Here is a 15,119-nt window from a genome sequence, read left to right on the forward strand (position 1 = left end):
CTCCTACGTATGTTAACTAGGTACAATTATTAAAAAGAGGGCACTAAGTATGTGTGCCCAAGGTTAGTTAGATACTTTTAAACCACTGGAATTCTGGATAAATTCTGAAAACTTTCACCGTTAGGAAGCAACATTGTTGCTATTGCTACGTGTCTTCGATCTCAATGTAGAGCAGTGGTTCTTAACCTTTAAGTCACGAGGGACCATTTTACCAAATTTCTGTCTTGTCAGGGACCACTTTTTTTTCAAAATCCTATGAAAGGGGAGATCGATTTCTCGACCACTGTGCGCCGTTTGCGTTGTGTTACCTCGACTCATCACGTCACGTCACTTGTTTATTACGATGTCTACGTGGACCACTTGGAATGCCTCCACGGACCACCGGTTAAGAACCACTGATGTAGAGAAAGGATAAATCAAATACCTGCCTTGTTATGCATAAAAAAAAACAGTCTACTATATGCAACATATAAACTTTTCAGAAATAAAAGTCTAGATTACCATGATCATCATTATTTATAGATAACATGTTCCATATTAAACTAAGTACCTACCTAGTTTTTAATTTTGAACTTATTGTATTGCACAAATTACAAAAGGATACATGATTCATATTGTGTTCATATTAAAACGTTATAACAAGTGAATAAATATTAAAATTATGTATGTTTATCGATAATATTGCGCAGTTAATTAGTACTTTTATTTTAGATTCACATTCACTAGATAAAGAAAATAAGTGTAAAAATAGAAAGGCTTTGTGTAACTAGGTTAATGTACGAAGCGTTAAGTCACACACTATATGTAGTCATTGAGCGACTTGCGCTCCAGTACATAGAAATATGTATGTAGTTTCATTGAAATATCGATTTCAGTAATGCCTACCTAAGTAACTTAACTACAACGAGTATCACTTCTAAATGGTTTGGAGGGTAGTTTCAGACTTGTTTAATCTTCAATAGGCGTCTGGAATTGCTCAGTTAGATAATGATTGCTGAAAGCGTTCTTGGAAGCACGAAATGATATAATATTTTCAGAAGTCTAAAATAACTTATAAGCAAACTGGGAACAATGATACAAGTGTGTCCCATCATTTTAGGTCTTTAAGTAGTTAGGTATTTGAAAAATACTTATTTAAGTTTCTTCAAATATCCCACTATAGGAGCTCAGGGTTTATCTTTTCTTTACCAATTGCGCGTTCGTATAAACGCGTCGCTCCTTCTTACACTCACAAAGAGGAGAAAATAAAAATCCCAAAACATATAAAACTAACATTTTAAAGTAAGCAGACGTAGTGTCAGAGTTTGTTTTTTCTATGGTAGTGTAGGTAACTACGTGGTATTTTATGTGTCTCGTATAAATATTATCAAAAGATTCCCTGATATGCTTAATAATGAGGGAGCAGCCATTGTTTACGTTCGTCCATGGATGGATGGATATCAGACTGGTATTATTTTTACCTGCGAAAAGGTTTTGAGGTCATATAAAATCTGTTTATCATGCTTACTAGCACCAACCATTTAATGATTTAGGTGCTTAGTTTGTTGACACCATCAATATTTACATTACTTTTCATGAGCTTATAATCGCTATTTCGTGATTTGGATATGAAAATGCAGGATTGTGCAACCGATTTATTAATGAACGCAGCATGTCCACTATTTTGATTTTGAATACGATTCGACCAGTCCGCCAAGTAAAGAAATAAAGCCTTGACGCTTTCGTGACTTAAGTAAACAATTTGCAACTTATCTCACTCTTGTGCTAAAACTTGTTAATCAAGTATGCGGAGGTGTGGCGGCCATTAATATAAATTAAGTCTTGAAATGTTAGTCTGCATTTGGGAAAGGCCTGTCCCCTCTACCAGAACGTTAACAGCCTAATAATTGGTAGGTATTCCCAGCAATCTGACATTTGAGTTAAATATTGCAGATTATGGTAGCGCCATTATGGCTATACCACTCGGACGGTCGCCAAGTCGAGCAAGCGGCAAGCGGCGACCGGCATGGTGACGTAACCTGACGTCAGATTGTTCTAGAACCTCCGGAAGACGTCAGCAGGCGGCTCAGGCAGACTGCGCAGTCGCAAAACGGTCGAGTTTACCGCGCAAGTCGATCCGGTTCCGACCGAGGCGCTAACAGTACCGTCTTTAATGCTTGTGGGGCCCGTGCTTAGGGCCCCAACCTCACAGGGGCCTCGAAATGCACAAGGAGACATATTATTATATTATGTACTATGAGTTAAATACCTTCCCCATTTCTGAATTAGAATGTCTAGTGCAAATGATGTTTTCTTTAGGAAAATCATTATAAAATGTTTTCTAAGAATCCAATTTTTTAACTATCCAAGGGCCCTTATGACGGACCTTCGTCAGATTTATACTAACTGGGTTAAAGCTTCCGTTGAGCGTATGAAATCTAGGCATCGTTAGGAAGCTATCGAGGAAAATGTCGTCAAGTGATTGGATCAATAAACGGTCAGCTTACTTCTAAAACAAAGTTTGGTATATCACTATGACAGATTTTTCTTGCCATTCGAAAATGTAAAGGAAAATTTAGGGTTTATACCACAATCATTATGGAAGTTATTGGGGGTGGCCTTTAATGTTCAGCAGTGGATGATGAATATTTATGTAATTTAAAGCAACTAAGTAAGTGCAAACTATTGTGATAAGAAGAAGAAAAGAAAAAAAGAGCCGAGAAGAAAAGTCTTTTAAGCTCTTCTGGAGACCTTTTTAACAAATTGCTGAAACTTGAAACTGATAGTAGGTAGGTATCTCTATCAACTTTTAATAAGGGGAAAGTCCTAAATCGATATTATTAATTCCATTCCCCTCTTTAAAACGGGGTTAAAGTTCTAATGAACTTGGGTTAACCCTCTGTCAATGACAGGGGTGGTTTTAGCCTTAAAGTGAAGTAGGGTAATTGGATATCTTTAGAGGTTGTAGTCATAGTTATAAATCACCTATTCGATGGGTGCGAGTACCTATAGGTAGGTTATAGCATTTCCAATATTTAAATCAAAGTTGTTTTCAATTATTTAAAATAGATGATCTCTCTAATGAGTTGATATAATTCTTACACGTGTGGAAATCAATACGGAAGTATCATTATTGAATTTTCAAGGTTTGACCACTTTAAGGTAAATAACAAATTGTACTTATGCTCTACAAAATATGCGATAAAACTATTCTGTAATAAGGATATCTCAATATTAATCATAATTGCTGATGCGATTGTAAATCAGTGAACTCTTAATATTTTAATTATGAATTTAAGTAAATGAAATCGATCAAATCGATATTAAATTTAATCAGTATTTTACGATTTACATGAATATGGATCTAGAGCAGAATCATATTTCTCTAAAACTAATATTTCCTTAGTACCTATAATAAGCAGGCTTTTTTATTAATAAAACCAAAGACGACAATAATAATAATCAATAATAATCATAATTTTATTGTCAAAACTGTGTACAAAAGGTGGTAACAATAATTTAGTGGCTTTACTACTATTGACTACTACTTACATGCTATTATGATAAACTAATGAAATGTAGTGTTTTTGTTGTGGGTTCAAGGAACTTTGGATATTTTCAGCATCGTCAGTTCTAAACGGGGAATCTTATATTTTTTAAGTGTGTAGAGCGAATAGTGGTGTTTTATAAGTATTGTGGGAATATGTGTATAATACTTTTACGTATTCTAATTCTACATCTAAAAAATATAACGCTTCATTGGATATGACAGTAACATATGAAAACGAGAGTAGCTGGTGTTGACGGATTTATTAATCTTTTCAACAATAATTTAGCTGCAAAAGCGTTACAAAGAAATGGATAGGCTGATATCTTTTCAGCAATTTGGGATTAAAAACTTGAAATAGGTAGACCGTTAAGTCACACTAAATAACTTAGTATTTGTTCTAATATTAGATATAGGCAGATGTATTAACGCAATGAAGCCTCTCAAGTGCCGCTAGACAGAGGTCAAAGAAAGAATCAATGGCATCGCGACAAATGACATCATCCAGTTACACCATATTTTATCCGGCTATTTGTGGTGTTAGGCATTATTTTTAATTGATTACTTGCAGATGTAACACTGGTAGAGGTGAATTATTATAATCTATGATGCTTTTCGTGTCTCTAATGTCCGTATTTCAAAACTAGTTTATTTCACCGTCATAGATTTTGTCTTGTGATTAATGTTGAATTTCAACCAATCAAAAAGTATCAATCTATGCTGGAAATTGGACTGTTTTTTTAAGACGCATCTTGATAATATCAGTGACTCTCATTAAACGTATTCCCTAAAAATATAACAATATACATTATTAGGGGCCAGTCTACGGGTAGTAGGCACGTAGGGATGATTTATTACTTGAAATTTAATCTTATAATTACTCTGAAACTTTTCGCGTGTGTTCGCAAACCGGTAGACATGTTTTCGTAGACGCTTTTCCTTGGTGTTGCGAAAAGTCCAAACTATAAATAATTGTGTTGACATGGATCTCAAATGATGCAACATTTGAACCGGTTAGCGAATACGCTTATCAACTAAACCTATTACGCTTTATTCCACTTAAACCAGATCTTAAGGTCGCTCTTGTCCAGTCAAGGACCCCGTCACATGTGTAATATGATGAGATGTTCTACATTTATTATGAGAATCGCGACATTTTTGTGTAATTTTCATCACAGCACAATATGTAGTGTGCGTTCAGTGTGCCTACCATGAGTTTACGTTAGGTGAGCTCGCTAGCGAATACGTCAAAAGATTCTATGAAGATTTTATTTCTTGAAAGTAGCCGCTAGGGGCGCTGCACAATATGTCATACATTTAAATGTCATTTTTTTACGCAGTCGCTAGCGAGCACACCTAACGTAAACTCATGGTAGGCACACTGTAAGTAAAAACATGTTATTTGCAATTAGTAGTAAGTTACACCAGCCAAAGTAAAAGCTACAGTCTGTGTGAGTTTTGGCATTTTTATAAAGATAAGAACATACTTACTGAAATAAATTATATTGAATTGTCTCAGTTAATTCGGAGGCACTGAAAAATACACAAGTAAATAATATATTTAGGATTGTAGAGCAATACAATTTAACTTTTATAGATTTTTACCTGATTTAAGCAACTTAAATTACATCAAAGATTAAGTACCCACTATGCAAAGGTCATGTCTAATTGATATTCATTACGTAACCTGGTAGTTAGGCCAAAGCACACATTAAATAACAAAATTCGCATGTTAATGTACTGAAGACAGCACGTCAAGCCAAACACTGTGATATCTTATTACTGGTAATAAGGTACTGTTTTGCCACAAAAAATATACTGTTGACTGTACAGACGAAGGCAATTCAAGAAGTTTCGAGAAATGGCCGCTGGCTGAGCTCTGCCCATGTCCGTTCCTTAGTGTAATTACCACGGCTCTCTAATTAAATGAACTCTACATTTTTAATTATCAAAACATTCAAAGTATTTTTCCATTTAATAATATTTTTTCTAGGTTAGGTTGTTACATTTGTACGTTAATCTAAACCGGGGGGAATTCCATTTTTGCAATTTAATCAGTTTAGCTTGTAACGGCAGGTAAGAGCAAATATTGAATTGATAAGTTGATAACTTAAAATCACTTGGAGTTGCGTAAAAAATCTCTATTAAAATAAATTTCCCGGTAATCAGGATTATAGTTACCTACATTAAAATTATACCGAGTTTTGGATCGAGATGGAAATTCTACAGAGTAGGTATAAAATAATTTTAACCAGACGGTAGGTACAGACTTTCATTGTACTACAACTTTTTTACTAGTTAGCTAGGTAGCAACAAATAGTAAATTGTATCTATACTTTGTTTTTATTAAATTACCTATTTTCTGCTTTCGGCGTTTTTATCGCTGTTTAAAAATAATGTTTGTCTATCGAATATTTGCTTCACAAAAACTGACGAATGACGAAGTTCTTTTTTGCTTATTGACGTAACTAGCGTAGTTATATTTTACTACGTATTTCTTACTATTTATTGGACTATTTATAGATAAACTGGTATTGTATTATAATACAGTTTCGAACTGGTTTTCAGCATGATCCGACTTTTATCAAATTCATCGCAGTTCCAAATTCTATTGACGTCACTGGTTATGTTTATGTGTATTTTAAGTAAATAACTTGAGGGCGTATGCAAAACAAAATACATGTAGAGGCGGCTGTTTGTCTACCTATTTCTTATTCAATGACAAACTTCTAGACAACGGCAAAGAGTAGGTAACATTATTAATAATGTCACAATAAAAAGATTTTTTCGGCTTAGCCCAAAGGTAACTGGCAGACCTTATGGTATTAAAGACTACGCCAGGAAATAATTCAAAGGAGGTTAGACACACGAAAAATACGACAGTGCAAGGAAAGCGTCCTGCCACATAAGTATTTCGGTAGAGTCAAAAAGTTCGTAACATAAATATTTGTTTCATGTCCGTCTTACATTATTCCATTAGTTTAAAAATCTTTATGCACAGTAGAGTGATATAAATAAACAAAGGCACATGCTGGCATGCGCATCGCGATCTGCGTGCAATAACAATGAACTACCTACTAGAGCACGCAAGACAAAAGATAACATGAAAGCTGATGGAAGTCTCCACTCACTTACACGAGTCACGCTCTGAATGATATCAAGCTTTTTTATCATAAATAATGTTTAATTTAAAACGCGTTTAAGGAAAAATCTGGATTATTTGCACCTGCTAGAGACATAGTTATATCATAAGTATAAAATCTACGGAACTGGTTGAAGCCTCAAGTTTAGCTGCTAAATTAAAACCAAGGTTCCGACTACAATTAAATAGGCTATTTTTGACAACTTTATAAACATTTATGTAAGTAAAACAAAGGTCAAGACTTGATCTCTTTGTATTTGTATGCTCTAACTGCAGCCTAGCAAGCAAAGAGCTTTGTGACTTGTAACATTAAACAAAAAAAAGTGTTTTTTCTTAATTTCATTTTCATCTTAGTTGCCGTCCTGTTTTTCCGCCAGAAGGAGGATTGTGTTTTTGAAAACTCTAGTTTGACTCTAGATAACGAAGCCATAAGTCAGTAGTAGTAGGTCCTACCAGGTGAATAATAATATGTATTTTGTAAAAGTCGTAAATAATCTACCCATATCCAACTCCTGGTAATTATTAAACATTCACTCGAAATGTCATGAAACTGGTCACTTTCTTGTAGCACTTAGGATTCAGTGAATTGTAGGCATTGTGTTCAATCTAAGACAAAGGTGATTGTGCGCATTCGCAGTACACAAGTCCTACACAAAATGGCGCGGGCCGGGCGCCCGGGCGCATCCGCAAACGTAAAAAGTTATTTATTATTAAGTTACAGCTTTCATGTAACATTTGTGACGTAATCATTTAAATCAACGACAGGCAGACTGTATACGGATGTTTCAAGGTAGGAAACTCCCAAATAGCGATATATTAATAGAATAAACAAACGGACTAATCCCACCTCTCGTTCCCACAACTCCTGTGTAGCCAGAATCTACAGCTTGACCGCCAATAAATTCCAACCAGTGTAGGTCAAGTTTGTCCCGGGAGAAAGTTAAACTGTCATTGTAATAGAATAAATATTCTTCCTTAAACGTTTTTAACACTACCCCAGTCATCCTAAACTCTAAAGAAATCTATGTTGAAACGAGCTTGCTCTGAAAATGCTATTCCACTGGCACTTTATAAGCCAAAGAGGACCTCCGACAATTTTCCTTTGGGCATTCCCATAAGCACAGAACTATAAGTAGGTATAATGTTAAAATTAAATAATATTAACAAAAATAAATAGTTAGGTCGTTCGTTAACGTTTACTCACAAAGGTCACGAGTTTTTTTCTTTGTTTTGTCTTGTCATTCCTGAAGGACAAACTATTTATTTTTATTTTGACATTTTCACCCGACTGACTATAAATATAAGCGCGGTAAAAAGCATTATAGCCTTTAGACTTCCAGTTTTCTTTTTACGGTCAAGTCTTCTTTCAATACATTTAAATTAAGAGTTAAATAAAGAAGATGGATCATATAAAAGTTGTGATATTAGGTGTGATACAATTGGTAGTTTTATATTTTTGTTTCGACAAAGGTGAAATACAGACTATTCATCTTCCGCTACATTATTAGTACCTGTGATGCCACAAAATAATCAAGAATACAGAGAATAATTTATAGATGAGAACAAATTGATGGATCAGCGTCGAAGGTAAGATTTCTACCAAAAGATCGATTCGGCTCACACCGTTTATAATAAAAAATGCTGTCCATTTAATTGACAGTATCTAATTAATTACTCGACAAAGTAAAAACATATTAAAAAAGTTCGAATCTTTCATGATTGATGATGATCGACAATTTGCTTTCCCAAAATAGGTGAATCGATTTTATTATTACCTCTATTTATTACTTATGGCAGGTAGGTCTAATTATCCCTCTTTCCAAAATAAACAACGGCTCTTCGTTTACTGTATACATAATCTGGGGCAGCTATTTTTATAGCATATGAGCAGTGTACTGCTCTTAAAAGAACGAGTTGAGTTTCAACGCACACTTTTCAGAGAACGTTATGTGCAGTCACTCCTTAACCTTCAATATTTCTATTTGCAGAAATAAAGAAAACGAAGAAAAGAAATTCGTACGTGACAGAGAGTCGTCAAAAATATCTAATCGTGGATTGTTCCCGTCACATTGTAGGTACATAAAAATATCTTATCAGAATGTAATAAAAATAAATGGATAAATAACCATTGTCTTTATCGGTTTTCATAACAACCTGTGTCTTAATCGATAATGCAGCTTTTTGTCGCAATCCTTATCGATTCTTCATCTCATCTTTATAGTTATAACAAACATAAGTATTGACGTCATGACGGATTACAATATCTACAAAAATGCTTGACAACGCAAAGCTTTGTGGTTATAAACATACATATTTTTTAGATACAATGAAGTTCGTAGATACCTGAATTCTTATTTCGGTTCTTACAACAGATACCTAAAAAATGTAAACTTAACATTAACTGGAGTTGTTATGTAGGGGATGAAAAGGATATGTAAATTTATTTTTCTTTGGTATATAAAATGTAGTGTTTCAAAGTAGTTAAANAGTTAAAATGTGATAAAGACTTTATGAGCCAGGCTGAAACTCACGTGAGCGAAATTCAAGAAAAACGAGCATCTTTTTACACCGTTTAAAAGATGCAATAGTTTTTAGTGCATCAGGTTCTGGAAAAACTGTTTTCATTTAGTTTTCTATTCATTTTTTTCACTGTATATTATAACGAACGAGTCATAATATAATACAACAACCAGTAGAACATTTGCATGATACAATGTACGTTACTTAGTTGGTTCTCCTGTCAAGTTTACGGCTACACGTGCCAATACAGTGTTATTACTTGCTCGTGATTTTGTTATTGTAATTGCACAAACAATACCTTTTGCCTAATACATAGACATTTTGTTATTTGTAAATAATGACGGTAAAAATCATTTTAATATTCATACAAAGATTAATCAACAAAAACACTTCCTTCTAGCACTGAAAACCGACTGTACAATTTTTAGTAGGTTTTTAATCAGCTAGGGACTGGAATTCGCAGCCTGCTGCTGTATTTCCTGAACACTATAAGGCTAGAGTGAATAGGCACTTACAGGGCAGATATGTATGTACCATCATAGACTGCATCTCATTTAACACCAGGTGCGATTGCGGTCAAATACCTGCCTTGTCTAGCATAAAAAAAACATCAGTCAAAGTTCGCGAACTGGTAACGTCATACCATAAAAACTATGAGAGTTGCGTTTTGACAGGTCTTAAAAAGTATGTTGATTAATTATATTATTAGGGGTATCAACTGGCCTAACTCACTTAGCATTTAATTATGTTATTATATTAAGTTAGGTTTCCGCCTCCGTGTTAAAAAGGCACTCTCATTACCCCAGCCAGGACAAACTTGCATTCACTGGTTGGGTTTTTATTGGCGGCCAAGCTGTAAACCTGGCTACACAGGAGTTGCAGCGGTGGGAACGAGAGGTGTAAATAGTCCGTTCGGGTTTATTCAAGTGCTTCAACAATAAATATTCTGGCTGAATTGAGAGCCCTATTAGATTTACTGACTCTACATTTTAAGACTAAAGAAAAGATAGATGGACACTGTTATGACATCTAAAGAGTGACTTAAGAATACGTTTACCGATTCGCTAATTCATTACAAACGTAAACAGATAGTGTAGGTCGTTGTCCGTGAAACACATTTGAGTTACGCAACATACGAGCGCGACTTTGTCCATCCGGAATTTGTATGTCTGATGTTGATGATAACGATTATTATTATTTATTATAAGATACAATAACAATAAATAGACCTTGTATTGTCGTTATAATTGGTGATAAATTTTTAGAGTTTTTTACTAAATTATTGTGCCAGAAATAAAAATATAATACGATTAAATAAAATGTACCTAAAAATAAAGTTGAGACAGAAGGTAATTGTCTGCCTTGCTGTTGCAAGTTTATGGACAAGTTGTACTAGCCAAATTAAAAGATTTAAATCACTTCATTCACTTACTGGTGTTTATTTTATTAAATTATTGAAACCAGAAGTTAAAACATCAAACGATCAAATAAAAAGTAAAAATAAAATTAAGACCAGTAAACAAAGAATATTGTCTGCTCGCTGTTGCAAGTTTAAGGACTAATTGCACTAGACAAATTAGTGTTAAATTACTTTATTGAAGTCAATATAATTGATATGGCCATGGCCCTTCAAGTCTTCCGTGCAAGATAAGTAAACACCTACAAGACCAATTAAATTAATATTCCGCACAGAATGCAACCAAGAACATAATAAAATTTTAGATAAAATTCTTTATGCAGCAATAAATAACGCTCAAATCTTATGCGATGCAGCTCTATTTTGGGCTAATGATTCATCTATTGTAAGTATTTCTTGACAGTACGGCGTAAGGGATTCATAATTATGTAGCTTATAATTTAAGTATCTCCGTAATCTACAATAGTAAAGTGGTTAGATACTCATATCGAACCGCATTTTGTTATCCCATTTTAAATTTCTAACAACTTTATGTACTTATTTACCTAATAATTTATTTTATTTATGAGTAGATAAATGGGTAAAAATCCCCCTACAAAATGACACATAGAGTAATCTACATTCTAAGACGCATTCCTAAGTTTTCTATTATCATACAAATGACGCCACGAGGACAGAGTAGGTATTATTAGTTACTACGAGTAGTATTATTTGCACTCATGTAACAGGGTATTATATTACGCGTAATCTAAGTTATGTGTCAGTACGATATGTCTCTACACCAAAAATATCGTAAGCCGTAGTATGGCATTAGTCGCATGTCAGGAAAATAATTGTTCAATACTTCATTGAAAACTTCGATTGATCGATCGGTTATATTTCATCGAACAAAATGAAAATGAATAGACAACGCGTCCTGCACTGTCATTTTAAATCAATTTCACTATTCATTTTCAATCAATATCAAACCAATAGTCCTGTTCTGAGGACAGCTTAATTGTCAGCTTTGACCATTGTCGGTAAATTAGTATGAAACAACCTACTCAAGTCTAGCTAGCTCAAGCACTACTAAGAAATGTAGAGATAAATAAGTTGAAGTTGGATGATGAAACATATGATTAACAAATCATTTGATTGCTATTCTATGTAGTTAGCGATATATCAGTTGCGACACCAGTGATCCCAAGTTCTCATCAATGACTCAGCTCTTGGCATGGTCAGAATATAAAATGGCTTCGTAAATGATAGTTCTTGAATGTAATTAATATTAGCTCTTAATTATATGTATTGACTCCAGAATATATGGATGACATCTAGAACATAGAGACAGTTTATGTTCTTATCTCTAGACTTTTAAGTTTACAATTACTCTACATCTGCAACCAACAAAAATGATAAGACTTACTTGCCAACACGATCTAGGTACGATTTCATGAGTTATTGTTTAAAAGTGTTCCTTATTTTGTTAACACAGCATTGAATTCCTTAAAATCACAATGTTTTATTTTTATTTCGTTCATTTTGGCTAAAAGAAAACACGATTGCGGATTGCTATTAATTAAAAACGGGCCAAGACTATAACGTCTGTGATATAATTTGGTATTCTTATTGTTAACGTCATAAAGTTTAGTTTGGCTTGTGGATGCAGTGAGGCTGGCTTACTCAATGTGTTGCCCAAGCGCTGGTCAATTATAATTATGTAACCGCACAGATCTGTGTGTAACCGCTTCGTTCATAAATCCGTACTACGTCGCTCGTCGTTCGCCTGAGGACGTAAGAATTCACGGTTAAACGTGTTAGGTAAACAAAAATGACGAGATTAGCCACTAGGAACACTTCCGTCATTTTTAATTCGATTGAGAAAATTGTGCGGCTGACCGAGGCTATGCTAAAATTGTGCAACATACTCGTAACTTGTATTTTATTGTATCATTCCATTGGCCATCTGTGTCAGACCAATAAATTGCATGTTAATAGAGTTAGTTTTACTCCGATAAAAAAAGTTTAATGTAATTTAAGTGAACTTCTTGTTAGCTCTTTTACACCATGATAATAAGGCTAAGTTGCACCACCAAACTTTGGCCGTAACTATAACGATAACCGGCGTATTTTGTATGGAGTTTGACAGATTTTTGACGTTTGTAACAGTCAAAGTATGATGGTGCAACCCAGCCTTATATTATTCCATTGTCAAAATAACTAAGTTCAGTCAACTGCTTAAAAAGGTTCCATCAGCTTAAATTTTTGTGAACTCCTTGCTACAATTCCAGTTGTAATTTTAACCTATTAACATAACTTTTATTACCTACTTGATTTCAAGCTTAAGATAAGTATGTCTGAAATTACTTACAATACTATCTAATGCAGAGAAATCTAATACCAAATTATCGCTTTGCGGCTACTCGATTGAACTTTCACAGCTATAAACAGAGCCTGTGCAAGTGTTCTTAAGAATTGGTACATTTTATGTAAGTAATATGTAAGAATAAAAAAATAATTTACTAATAACCTACAAAATATTTTATTAATAGTCGGAAAATATAGAGTTTTGAGAAAACCATTAATCCTGGTTATTGCTTACCTACGTGACTAAAGCTTATAGTGTATAATACCATATCTTATATCAAATACGGATCTACTTAATTAGTTTGTTCCGTATTAATTAATCTACAAATCACTGTCTACCTAATGTGTCGTATAAATGTTGTTAAAGATAGCATGTAATTATAATTAGTCTGGAGTATACGAGACACATTGAACTTACTCGTAATTATTTCATCATCGGCAAATCCCCAGAGAAATTTGGCCTACAAATGTTATCAAATGACAGTGGTCGACAACATTCACTGCTGAAAAATACAGCTAGTATTTCTTTAATATAATTTTAAAAATAGCTAAAATTAAAAACCTGTTAACAAAATGTTGAGAACGTAAATATTTCAAGAAAGTGAAACTTGGAGGACTGTCCTAAACGTGCAATATTAGATGTACAAGTAATTATTTATTTTATTCTTTATAGTTTTATTGTAAATTAAATAACAAGAAAATCCAACAAAAAACGGGTTTAATGTTATCTGAGTCGCAATTTTCGTGAGGCTCGTTCCTGACAGTTACTTTACTTATTTAATTTTTTACGCCTTGACATAGCTGTGAATGTAATCTTTTGAAAACCAAAGGTTAGCGAGTTCTGCGTAAGGGCAGCGTCAATGTGCGTGCTGGCACGTCTGTCTGACCGGTCGACCATTGTTTATGTTGTTATCATCAAATACCGAAGTTCAGTCCCTTATCGTAGGCTGCGTGGACAGTGCGTGCACGCCACCTGATGGGAAGGGACCCGCTGCCTGCTATTTATGATAGTCGCGTCCTATCACTATAGGCCTTTTAAGGAAGCTCAGAGTTGCACAGCATGCTATGGAGAAGGCTATGCTCGGTGTTTTTTGCGAGATTGAATCAGAAATGTAGTTCGTTTACAGCTGTAAATGAACTACAGTCGCTGACATAGCGACAGATTACCAAGCTGAAGTGGCAATGGGCAGGGCACATAGTACGCAGAACTGATAGCCTATGGGGCAGCAAGGTTCTAGAATAGAAGCCACGTATCAGCAAGGCGTGGAATGAATCCACGAGGTGGACATATTATTTCATAAAGGTTGCGGGAAGATGCTGGATGAAGCTCGCTGCGAATCTGCAGCTCTAAAAAAATCTATCATGGACGATGATAGATTTTTTTTACGATGGCCTAAGTTCAGTGGGTTATCACCAAGCTGCGTGGCTAGCACATGCACGCTACCTGGTGGGAACCTGCAGCAGTGGACGTCCTGTGGCTGCAATTATGATGATAGTCTTTTTTTACGATGGCCTAAGTTCAGTGGTTTATCACCAAGCTGCGTGGCTAGCACATGCTCGCTACCAGATGGGAAGGAGCCCACTGCCTGTTACGTGACAGTCTCATGACACATTTAGTGGAAGATAATTAAAATAATTAAAATCACCGTGTGAACTTTGGCTTTGTTAACTATCGATTAAGTGTCTGTTGGAATCGTTTTAANAGTTGTTCATAGATTACGCCTTTAAAGTTTGATCACTACATGCCCGGACACACTGTATTATTGAAGATATCTTGCCCATTTGCCTATTATCTTGCAGAAGTTTTGATACTGTCATGACCGTTTTAAAAAAATAGAATATAGAATGAGAGACAGTGATAAAATTATAAAAACATTTGTTCTGGATTTTATACTAGTTACGGAAACGAACTGAGGTACTAAGTACTACCTTTTAGATTCAGATCTAGGTATCTTCTTTTTAGATTAAGACTATACCTACCTATCTACTATACCATTCAGATTGTGATCAATAGCGTAACGTTTAATTAAAGAAAGCGTTCTTATTATTTTATATCTTATCCTACCTTATTGATCCAATAAGTACCTAACTACGGCCAGCATCAAAAGTGGATGGGCACCTTCGACTAGTGACTCTACAATCTGCCAAATATCTGCTATTGTTGCGGA

The 15,119-nt window shown here is 34.6% G+C and overlaps 1 long non-coding RNA gene across 1 annotated transcript; it reads left to right on the forward strand.

Annotated features, from left to right (window-relative positions):
- Window positions 1–8,007: 8,007 nt before the first annotated feature.
- Window positions 8,008–8,796, forward strand: LOC114355598 (uncharacterized). Its single transcript, XR_003656118.1, has 2 exons — window positions 8,008–8,255; window positions 8,657–8,796. It is a non-coding gene; the product is annotated as an uncharacterized LOC114355598 (long non-coding RNA).
- Window positions 8,797–15,119: the final 6,323 nt, after the last annotated feature.

Source organism: Ostrinia furnacalis, unplaced genomic scaffold (genome assembly GCF_004193835.3).
Source record: "Ostrinia furnacalis isolate ACB-3 unplaced genomic scaffold, ASM419383v2 OfSCF2422, whole genome shotgun sequence".
Lineage (NCBI taxonomy): Eukaryota > Metazoa > Arthropoda > Insecta > Lepidoptera > Crambidae > Ostrinia > Ostrinia furnacalis.